Genomic DNA, 14,999 nt, shown 5'->3' with positions numbered 1-14,999 from the left:
GGGAATTTTCCAAGTCCCATCTCCAGACTTTGCCATGTCTAGCTATTCAAGAAAGGGTCATTAGGGCATTCTTGAAGGCACTTCCAGAGGCTCATTTTCATCAGTGCTAGCACAGATGAAAACGAGCCTTGAAAAGTGCTCATTCTAGGACTTTGCCATGTCCAACAACCTTCACCTGGATTTGCATTGCATCATGTCCAGCTATTCAAGAAAGGGTCAGTTTGAAGGCACTTCTGGAGGCTCGTTGAAAATGGGCCTTGGAAGGTGCTCATTTCAGGACGTTGCCATGTCAAACAACCTTCACCAAGAGCTGCATTGCATCATTCCCAGCTATTTAAGAAAGGGTCAGTAGGGCATTCTCAGAGGCTCGTTTTTGTCTACGTCAGCACAAATGAAAACGAGCCTTGAAAAGTGCTCATTCTGAGATTTTGCCATGTCCAACAACCTTCAAATTAGTAGCAAAATTGCATCATGTTTGCTATTCTAAAAGGGTCATTAGGGAGCTAAAATGGGACAATGTCAAGTCTCTATGTGGGCATTTCACAGGGCTCTTTTTTGTCTATGTTAGTGCAAATGAAATAGGGCCTCCAAAATATCCAATTTCGAGATTTCTATGTATTGTGTGCTCTTAACTAGCAGTCAATAGTGTTGAGTGGTCATAACCAAATACACACAACAAGAAAAATGGCACAGATGAAAAAAGACCTTGAAATGTCACTTTTTCAGTGGCTTTTGCCACGCCTAGCCCAAGGTGAACACCAATCTTTTTTAGGTCAATTTTTTAGTGCCCTGTAGATCAGCGGACAAATGGAACATTTTGATAGGCTATGAAAGCTAGAGTTTTAGAAATACCTTAGCTTGATAATTTCCAACTAGTGATAATGAGGGAGCAGTATTCTACTAATGCAAGGAAGCTTGGAGAGAGTCCAAACAAGAATGGTTGTGGGACTTGAGTTGCAGAGATGGTTTAGGGTTTAGGGTTTAGGGTTGCAGAATGTAGATGGCCTGAAGGCACAAGTTGAAGAGAGGGATTCGCAACACTTAGGACGTTCTTGAAGTTCCTCTATGAACTTGACGAAGTCATTATCATGCCATCACGACACCATGGCATGTTCAAAGCAAAGCCAGATCTTTCGTCAGGGTGTTTATTATCCATAATGTAATTAACGACATTTTGTTATCATGCTAGCTCGCTTCTACGTCATGCTAGATCAAAATTGAAGAGGCTAACAGTCAACCCTTATGTGAAAATGTGCGAGAGGTTATTGTGATGGAGTTGATTGACATTCATTAAACTCTTCTATGATGCCGACTTAAGGTTTGATGCTGTCTTGCAACCACGATGTGTCTGATGTAAGTTCAAGTGGTTGGTAGACAACCCTCATGTAATTCATTGATCTCCTCTACACGTCAAAATATTTGTGAGGTTGTGATTTGAACATCTTCCTTCTTGTATCATCTGAGCATCCACATTTACAAATACATGTCTCTCCAAATCCTTTCTACCCCCGTTGGTCGCTCCCTAAGCATTGTATGGTATTCCTTGACAGCGTCTAATCTATTTTCTAGTGCCAAGATGGAAGAAGCTTTGATAGAATGGGTGGTCTAAGGAGTGACAATTTCTTGTTCTATTCCTCTTAAAGATGGATGGGTCATACTTAGCCCTTTTTTCCTTCAAAGCCTACTTCTGCCCAGCCGACAATTTAAAAGACAATTCTTTTGGCCTGGAATAGGTAACGGCATCCAAGATTATGTGTTGAAGTGCCATAAATGCCAGGTCAATAAGGCTAAATGCCTTAAGGTAGTAGGTCTGCTACACCCATCGGAGATTCCATCTGGCAAATGGGAAAGCATCTCCATGGATTTCATTGTGGGATTACCTAGGACACGGAGGGGGTGCAACTCAGTGTGGGTAATTGTGGATCGGTTGACCAAGATAGCTCATTTTATTCCTATCAAAGAAGATGTTAAAACTCCAAAATTAGCTAGGCTATTTGTGGAACATATCTATAGATTATATGGGTTGCCAGCCGGTATTGTTAGTGATCGAGATAGCAAACTTAACAACCATTTTTGGAGGGCTGTGTTTAAGAGGTTAGAAACTTCATTGAATATGGGGGCACTGTGGATCATTCACAGAGTGATGGTCAAACTATACCCATATTAGAATTTGCATATAATAGTGCCAAACATTCAGCTACAGGTTTTAGTCCATTCATGATGATGTGTGGATTTCAACCAAGGGCCCCAATGACAGTGGGACTCGAAAAAGAGAAGGTTCAAGTGGCCAAAGACTCTCTTGAAGATATGAACCAAACGCTTAAGTTAGCTAAAGATAGCATAAGAAGAGCTCAAGATAGAGCACAAAGTTATGCAAACCCCCATCCTAGAAGGTTGGAGTTTGAAGTAAATGAGAAAGTCTACCACAAGGTACCTAAATCTTCAGAATCTCTAAAGATAGACAAATGTCCAAAGTTGTCTCCTAGGTATTGTGGACCATTCATAATACTTAAGAGGATTGAAGAACTTGCTTACAAATTAGCCTTATCAAAGGGATGCAGAGTACATCCAGTTTTTCATGTTAGTAGGCTAAAAATAAAATTAGGAGATGATAATCTCATTGGAAATGAAGTCTTAGTTGAACTCATTGAACCTACATCTTTACCACATGAACCAGATAGAATTTTAGATAAACAAGAAAAAAGAACACGGCATACTATATGGCAAGAATGTCTGGTTAAGTAGAAAGATAAACTTGAAGAGAGTTCAACATGGCAAAGGGTAAGCAATCTCCAAAGGAGGTTTCCCAATTTTATTTTTGAGGAAGTAAACCATTCTTAAGGGGAAGGGAATGTTATATCAACCATAATTGTGTAAAGCTAAGGCGGAAGACCAAGAGGGCTTGACATTGCAATGATGGACACACCAATTAATGCCTAGGCAAAATAGATCTAGCATTCAAAGGGATGCCAAGAGAGGTTAAAAGGGTAAGGGCCTTGGAAATGACACTTAGCATCATGAGGAGTCCACATGGCATGCACTAGGCATGGGGGAGACTTCTAGAGAGAGGCTCCACAAAGGAAAGAGAGGTATCATTTGAAGGGAGCACTCTAGTATGTTGTGGTTGGGTGGAAATTCATGAGAGAGCCCTCTAAGTCGTAATAGTTTTGACCTACTTGATTTGTTTGTGAAGCTCCAAGTAGCCAACCTACAAGCGGGTCACTATACCCTCCAATTAAGAAATATGACTAGTCTGCCTCTCACCATTATCAACAAAATTACCAATTTCCTATAGAGTGGCATGATGTTCATGCCTTGAATTATGGTACATGTCCCTCCAATATGCAATAGTTTCATCTTGCCTACAGCTGTTCTCTCCTCGATTTGATTCTTGGGATTTTTTTTTGCTTTCAAGGATTCTTGTAGCTCCCCTAACATTGTAGTTGTTTCCTCAACCTTCTTTCGTGCCTACTCTATCACGCCACTATCTTTGTCAATGCTTAATGCATTTACCATATTGTAATTTGTTTCAAAAGGCCATCCTTTTCCACCTTCTAATGATCCAGGGATGCTACCATGGACATCAGTTCCCTCTCTTCATTCTCCACCTCCGTTAGAGTGTCCTTTTATCTATTGCTTCAAGCATTTGATTCGCTCCTCTACTTCTTTCCTTCTTTGCATCTCCTCCATAGCTAACTTTTCAGCATCATTTGCCTTTGCCTCGGGTTGCAGCAATCATGCTTGCCATTCCCTCATGTGTGCTGCATCTACCTCAGATTATGCCATTTGTGCCTTGGTTTCACCATCCTCCTTGAGATGTCATTCTAATACCTCATTTGGTGTTCTTCATTAGGTCTCCTCTATAGCTTCCTCATCTCCTTGTCAACCTTGCACAAGTAAGTTAAAAGGACATTGCCCAACAAGTGCATTGCAATCTCATTGACCTAAGATGATAGTGGAGACTTGTCTCAAAATTATTTTTCAAGTTGGTTAACAGGGTTCTAGTGATTTCCTTTTAATAGGAGACTTGAGTTCCACACAATTGCTCTACTATTACCTAAACCTACCAGTACTTCATGGTCCCTTGAGTATCTAGAAAGAAATGCCTTCTAGTCTTTAGTTCTTTTTGAACTTCTTATGGCAAAGTTGAAACCTTGACTCCACCATTTTTGCTAACTTTTGCAAGGGGGAATTCCTCAATGAGGTCCTATTTGTTCCATGGATGCTCTAAGAAACCAACTTGCAAACTACCTCCAGAGACTTTGAGCACGTCCTTAACCATCTTTGTGTCGATGTGGACTATAACACCCCCACATACAATGTATTCCTCCTTCACATTCACTTCCCTTAAACTTCTTGAAATGCTATTGATTGAGAGATCAATGGATGCATTGGATGTTGTGATTGCAAGGCTAGCTGGAGAAGTGGAACTTCTATGATTAGTACAACAAACAAAAGTTGTAGGGAGAAAGACTGCGAGGAGCAAGGATTGCAAGGAGGAAGTAGGAGTGCAAGAAGTAAGCAAGAGAGGATGCAAGGCTTGGAAGGAGAGTGCATCCCTAATTCCATCCATTGTGGTGGGGGGCAAGGTTCTAGAAGGCTTGCAAGGTGCAAGGATTGTAGGGATAAGGCTTGCAAGGTGCGAAGGGATTTGATGTTGCATCTCTAATTCTACCCAGTGTGGTGGAGGAAATTGGCACAACCATCAAATTGCATGATGGCCATGGAAATCAACTTACATGGACACTTATTGTAATGATGGTGGAAATCAACCACTATGCTAGCACTACTGTGTGGTCTAATGTAGAGATTAAATGCAGAGATTTCAATCAAAAATTTTATATGCTCAACCAATTTTCACACAATAGAAAATTAGCCACCATGCTGGCATTCAATAGGCTTAATTGGGACATGGACACTTATAATAATGATTGATGGAAATCAACAATCATGATGGCACTATCAATTGCTACTTCTTAGTGATCACATGCATGACTTCTAACTATTCTCACTAGTAGAACCAATTAGTGGGAACTAGTTTTAGTCAAGACCCTTGTAACTTATGTTATCTTCAACTTCATAGTCATATATTTACCAATTTTCATGCTTGAAAATGATGGAGTGGATAGCACTATCTAGGTGAAATGATGGTGTGGTGAGGATTGAGTGGCAGCTCTCAGAGTTCGATTAGGATTAAGTGGGATGACTTAATTTCACACCTTTTTAGCCACCCTGCTTGGAACCAATTAAATAGCCACCAGGCTCCTACTACCACCTGGCTTTCATGATGGGATGACCATCTGATAGCATTGCTAGGACCAGTGATTTCTACAATGCACTTCAAAAGGGGTTTGGTGTTTTGCCCTTTGTTCCCTTCAAAACAAAGTGCTACATTGGAAAAAAGTCTCAGTGTAGTGTCCCTTAGTTATGGAGCCAGTTGGTCTTCAATTCTTCAAAGCAGCCAATTGCTTGTTGAGGTGGTTGGGTGGGCACTGGCTATTTAAGTGCCATGCAACCTCATCCACTTCACACTGCTCCACCCTCATCGTCTTGACCACATTCATGGACTTCACACTGCTCTACCTTCATCTCCACAACCATCGTCATCTTCACACTGATCCATCCTCATCGGCTCGACCACCGTCATTGAGTTCACACCATTCTACATTCTCGTCTCCACAACCCACGTCAACTTCATGCTGCTTCACCCTCATCTCCTACTCAATCCTCTATTGCACCTCTTGCTCCACCCTTGTCTCAACCCTTTGTGTCCACATGCTATGTCCCACCTCTAGCTTATTCCATTCTATGAGGATCTGAGGGGGTAATGGAAATGTGATTGAGGCTAAAAAGGATATGATAATGGAGAAAGGGATGATGAACGAAGTTGGGGTCCAAAGTGCAAACATGCAATTGATCATCAAAAGGTTTAAATCTCTTTAGTGAATTACATTGACAAGTGGAGCTAAAGGAATTAGCTAGGAAGGTAAGCTTTGGTTTGTAAAGTAAAGATCTAAGGGGTGGAGTATACTTCCAACTGAAGACTGAAGGAGAAAGAGTCAAAAGTGTGGAGAATGTTAGAATCAGTGTTAAAGTGTAACAGCAGTGTATCTCTGAAAAGAGATTTAGGGGGAAAGTAATTTGAATTTTTCTTCTTTGGAATAGACTGAAAAAGAAATAACCCATTATTGAGTAATTTTATGGAACGTACCTCGGGAACATTAGATGGAATGATTTGTAAAAGCCAACAAGTTGGAGATGATCGGTGTTTATCCCAGTTGACGGAGTAGTGTGAGGAATTGTCACTGTCTAGTGTTTTTCTTTTGGGAGCATAGGCAGCAGAAGATTTTGGTTGGGTATATTTAACATGAGAGGTGAGAGAAAGGTAGCTAAGAGCAGTAGAAGGGATAAATTTCAGAAATTTAGGGGTGTGTTTTGGGGGGGGGCTATGTCTTCTTTTGGGTGGAGGAGGATTGAGTTTAGTGGTAGAGGAAAGGGAAAGAATGTTAAGGGCAAAGGAGGAGTAGGTTGAGAATAGAAGAGGGGAGGGAGAAGTTGACGGAGGAAGAAAGGGATTTTGCAGTTTCAAGGAGTAGGATCCTGAAGTGGTAAAATGTGACAAGGGAGAAGATTAGCTCTTAAGTTAATTGCGACATCCAGCTTAAGAAGGCAAATAATGTGGCTTATAAGGAGCCAATAGGAAAAAAGATATCTATGAAGAGACATGGTAGCTATCTAGGAATGGAATGGAAATATGGAAAGCATAATGAAAGGCAAAATGGAAAGGAAGGAAAGTACAAGTGCAAGGTAATAACCAAAATACTCACAATGTATTGATAGCTTGATGTTGACTGATATATTAGATAATAGACAAGCATAACAATATATAGTGTGCCACTAGACTCTATGGTCATCAAACTATGCACCCTATGTAACTCAGAGGCTAAAGTCTGAGCATGTTCAGAGGTTGGATCCAAGCACTCTCATGGCTTGAGACTCAACATGCTCAGAGGCTCACGTTATAGCATGGCTACATGACCATCTCATAGGTCTAGGAATACACCACCATCCTGGAACTCGGCAGGCTTGCTAACAAGACCTATCAAAGCCAATACATGGCTCCCACAATACATCCCCCTCTAAACCTATCAAAGCCAATACATGGCTCCCATGGGATACCTTCCATCATACATCTGTTGCTGTCACAATAACTCTACTCCTAGTGGAGTACTAAAGTTTGATGATGTTGTGGGTAGCTTGTTGAATGAGGAGATTAGATGGAAGTCTATGGATGGCAACAAGCAGGATGCATCCTTTAATGTGCAAAGGGGTAGATCACAGTTGAGGGGGAAGTCCCAAGAAAGAGGGAAGTCTTGTAGAAAATCCAGGGCACAGAACGTTGAGTGTTATCATGCAAGAAGGGCCACATGAAAAAGGATTGCTACAAGGTGAAATGAGAGCAAAAGGATAAGAAAAAGAATGCACATTGGGGTGCAAATAAGAAGGAAGAGAGTCTAAGGAAGGACAAAGGAAAAATGAATATCGAGGAGATTAATGCAGTCACACTGATAATAGTGACAATGATATTCTCTTCATGTCTAGTCTACCTACTGACTTGCTTACCACTTCACATGATGCATATTCCCAAGATTGGATTTTGGATTCTGGTGCTTCATTCCATGTTACTCCCCATATGGAATGGTTCTCCACTTATGACAGTGGAAAGACAAGTTATAGGCATCTTGGAAATAACTATGCATGTGACATAGTGGGAGCAGGTGACATAAAGTTTTCTTTTGCAAATGGATCTGCATTTGTTTTGAAAAATGTGAGAATGTGCCTAAGCTAACCAAGAGTCTCATTTCAGCAGGTTAGGTAGATGATGCCGGTTTTTAGACCACCTTTGGTTTTCAGAGTTGGAAAATTCAAAAAGGGCTCTATGGTTTTGGCAAGAGGTGCCAAGTGTGGGACTTTGTATCCCTTACATGTATCAGGGGTATCTGATCATGTTGTTGCAATAACCGAGCAGCCAAGTACTTCTTTGTGGCATTGCAAGTTGGGGCACATGTTAAAGTGAAGGATCGAGCACTCCTAGTCTAGATGCATGAAGAGCAAGATGATCAAGGAGGGTCGAAGCACCATGAAAGAGACATAAGTACGCAACACTCAATCTATTGCAAATGTATATTTGAACAATACAAAGATAGGCTTCTTATATAGAGAGAGCCTTTAGAATAGTCAACATATGTGGGATCCTCTCATCCACATTTCTCCTTGTGGATATCCTTGATCCACATCTCCACATCATGTAGTCCACATCCTAGGGTGGCTACTTTCAAACATTCCTATACCATACCTTAGCCTCTAATTATGTGCTCATGGCACCATATCTCAAACACCTTCCCTTGGTGCCATGATCCATTGGCTACTGCAAAGTGGTCAAATGTGAGTTACAAGAGCAAATCCTCCCTTGGGTGCCTACATGGCTACTCTCAGGTGGCCAGGTTTGATTTACAAATATATGGGTTAAAGGTGGCATTGCTTCTCAATAAGGAGGATTGCAAGTGCATCTTTTTCCCCTACTTTTGCATTTATGCCTTCTAGTTGGGTCATAATGCTTTTGATTTTGTTGAAAAATTGTGCCATCAATACAAATATAGGCTTCTTATATAGAGAGAGACTTTAGAATAGTCAACATGTGTGGGATCCTCTCATCCACATTTTTCCTTGTGGATATCCTTGATCCACATCTCCATTTGTATGAAAAAGGTATAAACTGTACCATACGGGGAGCATGATAAACCCATTGGTATCCCTCTAACCTCTCTCCAGGATCTACCTTAAAATTGTAGAAAGATAATGGTGATAAGCATGAATTAAGCTCCTTGGAATCAGTCATGTCAAAGCACAAACGACCACCTCATTTCTTAATTCGGATTCCAAGGCAAGGAGATGGCCTTTGCTTGAAAGAAATGAAGTCCATGTTACAGGTCTCAAAATCCGTTCTTACCACTTCTCCTATTATACTGGCAGGGGCTTTTTCCCTTTTGGTGGAATACATTGATAACAATGCGCAATGTCCCTAGAAAAGACAATTTCTTAGGAAGATTAAAATGAAATTAAAAAAGAGTCAACCCCACATTAACACAGTACTTCAACACTTCCTCTAAGAATCTTTAATTGCACAATGCAAGTTTTAAGCAAGCAAGTATTGAATCTCATCATCAAATGCATCTTGCAATATTAGTGATCCATCGAAATGAATCCTTATGTGACCTATAAATACCCATGATGAATGGAAGCTAGTAGAGGAAGGGTGTAAGGAGAACCACTAGTATCTATTTTGGGCCATTAGCTCAATTGTTGTAATACAATCATCTACCAATTCGAAGTCACCACCATTCACCCTAACCCTAGCATGGTCAATAGTAAATTTTTGGCATACAAAGGCCACATTATTTGATGCCTTATCAACCTGTGTATGAAAATACATTTTTCAATTCTTTGAGGGTTTTATCAACCATGCCCTTCTCCCAAAAATCCCTTGTTTTCATCTTATAGAAGGGCATCTCCCTATATAACTACAACCAATCATAGGCAATTTTTTGAAAAGTAGTAATAGAGGCAAGGGAAGAATAGCCAAGTATGTGGAAACAGCCTCACAAAGCACACTATTATGTGATAGTAGCCCCCACTAATGCAAGGTTTTTTGCTAGGGTTATGATAAATTCCATTCTAAATCTTTCATCTCAAAGGACCGTAGGCACCCATGATAACCTTTATTCATTAATTTGTATTAGAAGCAGGGGGAGCAGCGACATGATTAACCTAAGCTTTTGAGCTGAATTTGAAGATCTCTCTCAAAGGTTCTCAAGCTCGCTCTCTCCCTCTATATATGTGTTGCCTCTCTCCCTCTCAACGTTTCCTCCCTCTCTCTCTCTCTCTCTCTCTCTCTCTCTCTCTCTCTCTCTCTCTCTTCCCCTTCTGTCAACTTGCCAGCTCTAAGCCGCCCTCCCGTTAACTTGCTAGCTCCAAGCCGCCTTCATCTTTGAATAGGCCACCTCAGCCAATTAATTAAGAGCTTTTAACTTAGGTTAAACACGCATAATTAATTCAATGAAGCACAGAAGGGTGGCAAAGCTTTGGTGATAGGAATTTTGTACAAAAATTAGGAGGCAATGGCAAGTGATTCACGTTGAAGATCAGTAATAGTAGAGAAGTAGTTACGAATTGTAAAAGCCGAGAGAGCCAATAGTAGTCAAGAGAGGGTCGAAGCTCAATAGTAGAGGAGTAGTTATGAATTGTAGAAGTCAAGAGGGCCAATAGCAATCGAGAGAGGGAATAGTCAACAATGTCAAGATTACATGTAACCAGATATTTCCATTGTTTATTGATAAGCTATGGCACATACATTGTATATCTATAGTGTCACAAAAAGTATATCTAGGTGAATAAACAAGACTACTATTGATTAAAGTGTCAAACTTCCATGAAAATATGAAGCCAGCAAATCCTCAAGTCCAATTTCAATATCATATATGCAACATGCATGGTAATAGAATTTCTTTGGAGCAATACCCTCTATGATAGGTTTATCAAAAAGGAGATAAATGATGTATGTATAATCATGTTCTTTTGATCTTTTGAAAAAAAGTCATCCATGTTCCAAAAGAGTTATCTCGATAAGATTAAAAAACTCTCTCTCAAAACAAGTGAACTCCTAGATCAAAATAGATTTCCATCATTAGAGCCACATGTGTCACCATGTCTATTATCAATTCTAATGAAGATGACAGTTCAATGGCTGGTTGTCTCTTTCCATTGTTCCCATTTTTTAGGATACCATATGATCCAACCAATCTTTGACTTATGCCCCTTCAAGAAGGGGGCCAAAATCCACCCCTCCTAGAGGCACCGCCCCATCATCTTCCACCACATGTAGAGGGAACATTTGAAACACTATTTGTGTCTCTGCAATGTTCTTAGATTTTTTCAGATTTAATGCTTTGACCAAAAAATTGACACCCCTACCAACCCAAGGAACAAGTCTAATTCCAAATCCTCCACAACCAATCTAACACCCTCAACAACCATATCGTTTCTTGTTTAACTTAGTATACAAGAAAAGAAGAGCACCATTGAAGGTAAGAGTTTTTTTTTTTTTTTTGATACCTTGCATGAACTTGTGGACATAACTAAGAATATACCATACCACATGGTAAAACTACATATACCATATTAGGGCATGGTGCACCTAAGTCCCCACAATTAAACTTTAGATAGGGTCTCATATAATTCAATACATCCATGACTTTTTTATGTGGTAGCAATGTCTTGTGACTACAATATAAACCATGCTTAGAATTGTAAATGAATTTCCCCAAGCTCACCAATTGTAAATAGTTCAGGTAGCATGACATTGTCCTCATGTGTTAGGTTACAATATCTATCGTAAATTAGTAGTATCCTTTGTCATATTGCTAAGCACTACACCCACATTTCAAAAGAGATAAGTGCAAAGATACTAAGATCACTCAGCCACCATAGCTTATGGAAAATTTGTTATGAGATTATTCTTCTACTATCCTCCTTGGGATAACCAGATTTGCATTGATGTTCTATCCACTATTGGACATATTTCTAGGTGTAGGGAATTCCTATATTAGTAAATCTTTATCAATTTGGAAAAGTGACTCAAAAGGTTAATGAATGTACTTTAGAGCTAGAAGAGGCGATAGAGATGGTATGTTTCTTGCCATTGCTACCTTCATGAGAATATTTTGCATTATGTAATCAATAAATAAATTTACCTGCATTCTCAAAATCCCTCGTGTTCTTCATACTTTGAGCCATTAGTTCTCACAATTCTTGCAATGACTTTTGGAAAGCTTTTGTAGTGTGAGAGTGACTTAACTGCTTTCCTATCCCAAATATAGCATCAACTAGATACATCAGTTGAATAAGTAGTAGTTCTTGGCAATCAAGATCTGGCAATTGTAGATTACCATCAAACTGGTGAATAAATCTATGTATATCCATTCGAGTAAGGATTCCTAAAAATGCTTGGATACTCCTTGTTGAAGATAGAGAATCTTTGTATCCCATTTTTATGAGATCACCATGCTATACATAGTCCTATGTTTGAACAAGAGAAGAAAAAGTAAGGTTATGTCATGAATGGTACTAGACAAGATGAAAAATCTCCCTTCTCCATCCCTCCACAAAATGTGTATATTGCAAGACTCTCGACATATGTGTCAAAATAAAAACAACAAAACATGGTAAAATATGGTCCATCTAAAATCAAATGGTACATACTTGTATAGACATTTTGTAAACTGCTAGGGAGTAGCACATTTGACTAAATTGTATAGTAAACACAAATGATATTGAAGGAAATCGACTCACCTGTATCCATCCACAAAAATGATATGTTAGAACATAAAACCTTTTATTGTGGGACTACATGCTTCAATACAAGGCTCCATTTGTTGTCATCAACCAAAGGTGATTACTATCACCCTCGTCATCCAAAGGCACATCAATGTTTGAGTCACTTGCCTCTAAGAGTTCTATAGGAAGAAAAATTGTAAGTGTGCAGGAGAATCAGTCAAACTTATCAAATGCCCCAAGACCTAAGTAAGGCCCAATACTGAATCTTCCATTCATATCATAACATAAAAGGACTCAGTGAATTGTTCAACCATACAACATTATTCAATGATGTAAATTTATTACTAAAATGTACTTGTAATCAAGGAATTGCACTGTGCTCCTTCTGTAGAGTACACCCCCCTAGTAGATATTAGTACCCTAGCTCATCACCTTTTATTCCTAGAACACAAGATAGAAGGGAAGCCAACATTCATTCAAAACTGAACCAAATCACGACACATAGACTAATGCCAAATTTTAAACTCCAAATGTGTTAATCAATGTACCTTATGTTGACACATGATACGAATCGGGATATTTGTATATTAACAATGTACCCATCATTCATCCAACGCATCAACGTCTTCAATGAACCGCTTGCCAAATGTATCATATCATGTTAATATCGTCCCTCTATTTCAAATACATAACTTGCTCTAAATGTTTTATTTCTCTACCACAAGCTCCATAAAGTTGCAAGTTTTGCTGGCGGTTGGACAGAAGTGCTACTAGTGTCTCTTGAATTATCAATCTAGAAATCCTTGTAAAATCAATTTGAAATTTATGCGATGTGAATTTGCAAGGAAATTAACAAAGATAGAGCAACTATGTTCTAAGAGATCAGCTCATTGCAAACCAAAAATCATCTAAACCGTTATTACCTTGGAATGTTAGTAGATTAATATCATCATTAATAGCTTTGCACCTCGGCTCAACTCTTTGCCTCTCCTCTCGCCGGTCTTTCCTTCCCCCTCGAGCTAGCTCCTCCCCTCCAACCTTGCTCATCTCTTCCGTTGTCTCCTCCTGCACTTCCGTTGTCCCTTGCTCCCCTCCTTGCCTTGCTCACGCTCGATGTATCCCCAATTGTGACTTATCCCCTTGCTCATTCCAGTGTCCATTGCCTCGCTCATGCTCCACCTGCGATGTATCCCCTCTTGGGGGCGAAGGGTGGTGGCTACAGGGAAGCTTGGCTATGGCGATTGATTAGGGGCAAGCGGAGGTTACACTATGGTGTAGGGTTAGATAGGGTGAGTAAGCTAGGCTAGGTTAAAATGAAGTTAGGATATGTAGGTTAATTTAGCATTAGCATTGCTATTAGTACCTTGATTTGATCTAGATTAGTGTGAATTTCAAAGTTGTAGATTAAATTTGATTCTTAGCATGTGATTTTTATTTCAATTTTGAAAATAATCTTGGCTTTATAATCATGCCAAACAAAGATATGTAGCGTAAGATACAAATTTTACTAGTAAGAGCTAGTATGTAACAGAGGAGGGGATAATTTGTGGTTTCTTGAAGTGGGAGAATTCACCCACTTCACATTTTGTGATACGATTAGATGGCCCATCCCCTGGTAACCTATGGGGAGCCTTATTAAATCCACGTATAATTGCATTGTGGCACAATTTGCAAGGCTATCTACCTACCTAGCTACATATCTATCAATCTATCTATCTATTAGTAGTGTGTAGCAACCTAAGATCAAGAGCAATTATTGCTTTGGAGCGATCATTCTTGTAGCGCCCACCTTTTCATAAACTCATGAACAAACCATACAACTTTAGAACATCATCTTTAATTGCAATATTGCTCCATCACATAGTAGATTAACATGTCACGAGGTAATACCAATGCCATCTAATGCTTCCACTTAGTCTCCTTTACAACATCATGACAATTGCAATCCATCCTCAGTGAAAGAACACCCCCCATCAACGTATCATGCTACAGATTGAGGTAAAAGTCTTTGACCTAGAGCTTTTGAATCATATTCCATTGAACCTCTACATTGAATAGTTTCAAAACATAGGACCATTTGAAACCAACACACAATCGTGTACACTATCAACAATTGTTTAAATATCTCCAAGAAAACACTACATGGGCCACTATTAGGTTCTCCTTCTTGTGCAATATCAATCAAACTCACCCCAATCCCATAATAGAGCATGTGTGTGAAGGCATTTTTAGTAGAAGGTAAGTATGTTAAAACTTGCTACAAGTTTGTGTACCCTTTTCTTGAATCCAAATCGTTGACGCATGCCCCTTTTGCACAATTTAGCAAGGCTGACCATCACTTAGCATTCCAAGTCTGAATAAACATCCCATTCATCCAAAGTTTAAAGTTTGAAGTTCCACATATTTGTGTCCCAAGTCTAAGAAAGGACACAATGACCTTTTCGTTCTTTCAACATTTGAGAGCTACACCAATACACACACACATATATATATGTAGGTTTACTCCCATGTATATCCCTTCAAATGGTCATTAAACAAGTATTTAAGCAACCTTTCCATTCTTTCAACATTTGAGAACCACACCAATACACACACACACACATATA

Source organism: Dipteris shenzhenensis, chromosome 25, assembly GCF_047967505.1.
Source record: "Dipteris shenzhenensis isolate YYH24624 ecotype China chromosome 25, Dip_SZ_1.0, whole genome shotgun sequence".
In the NCBI taxonomy this organism is placed as follows: domain Eukaryota; kingdom Viridiplantae; phylum Streptophyta; class Polypodiopsida; order Gleicheniales; family Dipteridaceae; genus Dipteris; species Dipteris shenzhenensis.
This window is presented reverse-complemented; position numbering follows the sequence as displayed.